The 2754-nt window shown below is 40.4% G+C and overlaps 1 pseudogene; it reads right to left on the bottom strand.

Annotated features, from left to right (window-relative positions):
* Positions 1-2281: 2281 nt before the first annotated feature.
* LOC131508299 (small nucleolar RNA U3) lies at positions 2282-2396 on the bottom strand (annotated as a pseudogene).
* Between the last annotated feature and the right edge of the window lie 358 nt (positions 2397-2754).

Here is a 2754-nt window from a genome sequence, read left to right as displayed (position 1 = left end):
TTGTCCTACTTCTTTCTACCTACTAGGCCATTTGTACGTGTCTTTATTATTATTGATATTGTTATTATTTATGTTTTACTGAAACTTAGTATTGGTAGTTGCTCTGCCCTATGTGCTATAGGCCTAGCGTTTAAAACTGACAGCCAATATTTCTACTATAGTGGATTATTGATATAACAGTCCTCAAGCTATGCATTATTTTGCCAATGGACCATAATGAAGATTTTCTGTATCTTAGTTTCTTACACTCTCCTTCATTCAGACTTTTGGAAGACTTACATCAAACTTTAGCTCCTTTTCAGACTTTTGAAGCAAATGAAAGATGGGACCTATCCCATGGGTCTGATGTGAACCTTGCAAATGGGACTTTGCATATTTCTCCATATCAAACTCTTCCTGGGGATGGTCGTATCCTATGACTCTCATGTTCTCTGGTTCTGATCTCCAAGCTCTTGCATATCTTACAGGGGAGAAGAGTCTTCACAGCCACCCTCACTAAGCTCACGATGAGGCTTTTTTCAATGTACATGCCTTAGAAAAGGTAGAAGAAGGAGGGAGATGAGCATGACACTCAAGGAAACTCATTGCTCATATAATCTGCCTGTGGAAACAGAGCTGACTGAGCCCCAGTCACTGCCATTGTGAATCCACCATCACCTTTCTGCCGGCCATTCTCCTCCATTCTACCCAACCTCCCTGCGTGCTCATAGTAATGAATAAGCATGGCTTTGAGAACTAGGGGAAGCCCACTGCTTCAGGAAACTGGTCTCTAGTGACCAAATTTGGCTTGATACTCAAGTCTGCTGCTCCGAAATTTTCTTAGAACTGTACTGTTGTTAGATATTCTTCCTACATGCCCAACTTGTGGTCTGAAGGCTTTCCCTTCTACTCCTACAACCTCCCTTTTATCCCTCACAAAGCATTTCTTGCAATAAATCTTGTGTATATAGAAGCAAGGCTTGGTGACTTCCTCTCACATGTCCCAAAGTGACACAATGGGGATGCAAAGTTTATATACAATATCATTTTTCTTAGAATCATTGCTATTTCTATGATATCACGATGTATAAAAATCAAAATCTATTATGACAAATTAAGTTTTATTCCAAGAAGGCAAGAAATCTACCAATGTAATACATTTTGGCCACAAAGTAAGAGTTACCATATGCTCACATATATAGATGCTGAAAATGGATTTGATAGAGTTTCAAAGCCATTTCTAATCAAGAAACAGAATGGAAAGAGGTTACATCAAATATAATAAAATATATTTACTAAAAGACAACAGCAATCATTATTCTAACTGGCAAAGCCCTGAAAGGAATCCAATTTAAAGTAAAAACTGGGGGCGCCTGGGTGGCGCAGTCGGTTAAGCGTCCGACTTCAGCCAGGTCACGATCTCGCGGTCCGTCAGTTCGAGCCCCGCGTCAGGCTCTGGGCTGATGGCTCGGAGCCTGGAGCCTGTTTCCGATTCTGTGTCTCCCTCTCTCTCCGCCCCTCCCCCATTCATGCTCTGTCTCTCTCTGTCCCAAAAATAAATTAAAAACGTTGAAAAAATAAATAAAGTAAAAATTGGTCATGGATGCCTAGTAACACTATTAATATCTGTGTCAAAATCAATTTGGAAGAAAGATTTTATTTTTTAAACTTTTTTTACAAGGAAATGATCAAGACTTTATTACTTATTATTAGTTTATTTCATATATCTATTATTATGGGAAAATTGGTTCTGGTAACAAATTTGAACTTTTTAACAGTTTTAAATATTTACAATTAAGCTATCATTGCCACACTCTTACAAACAGTAAAATGACAATATACAAAGGAATGTGCACAAAAGTAGTTGTTGGTAACAAGTGGTCCATGGAAAACACTCCCCCAGGAAGTCCTGTTGCCGACACTTGAAAACCATCAATAGACGTGCATGGCGACTGCATAGATCATGGGCCTTGTCAAGAAAACATGGGTGAAAACCTGCTGCATCCGCGTCTATGGTTTCAGAGAGCTAGTCTCTGACTATATAAATCCCTACTATAGTTTATTTCCATTATATCCTTCTAATGTTATCTCCTGATATTATTTGTCACTTGGTGCATTAGTTTTCCATCACTGCAGCAACCAATTACTACAAACAGTAGCTTAAAACAACACAAATTTATTATATCACAATGCTGTGGGTTCAAATCTGGTACAGGTCTCACCAAGTATCACCCGGCAGAATTTCTTGCTGGAGGCTCCAGGATTTTATTTTTTTTATTTTTTTTTATTTTTTTTTTTTGTGAGTTCCCCGGGCGGCCTGGTTCGCCGCCTCAGCGAACACCTACGAGTACTCTACACATTCAGAGAAACTTCTCTAGTAACGAACTATAGAAATGATCCCTGAAAGTATGAGGCTCCAGGATTTTAAATAGCAATACATTTTAGGGCACCTGGGTGGCTCAGTTGGTTAAGCCTCCGACTTGGGCTCAGGTCATGATCTCGTGGTTTGTGGGTTCGAGCCCTGCATTGGGCTCTGTGCTGATAGCTCAGCACCTGGAGTCTGCTTCAAGTTCTGTGACTCCTTCTCTCTGCCCCTCCCCTGCCCCTGCTCCCGTTCTATTTCTCTTTCTCTCTCTCTCTCTCTCTCTCAAAAATAAACATTAATTACAAATAGGGAGGGAGGCAAACCATAATAGATTCTTAAATACAGAGAACAAACTGAAGGCTGATGGGGGGTGGGGTGGGGAAGAGGGGAAAATGGGCGATGGGCATGGC

This window comes from Neofelis nebulosa, chromosome 3, assembly GCF_028018385.1.
Source record: "Neofelis nebulosa isolate mNeoNeb1 chromosome 3, mNeoNeb1.pri, whole genome shotgun sequence".
NCBI classification, from domain to species: domain Eukaryota; kingdom Metazoa; phylum Chordata; class Mammalia; order Carnivora; family Felidae; genus Neofelis; species Neofelis nebulosa.
Note: the sequence above shows the minus strand (reverse complement) of the source record. Positions and strands in the feature narration are given on the sequence as shown.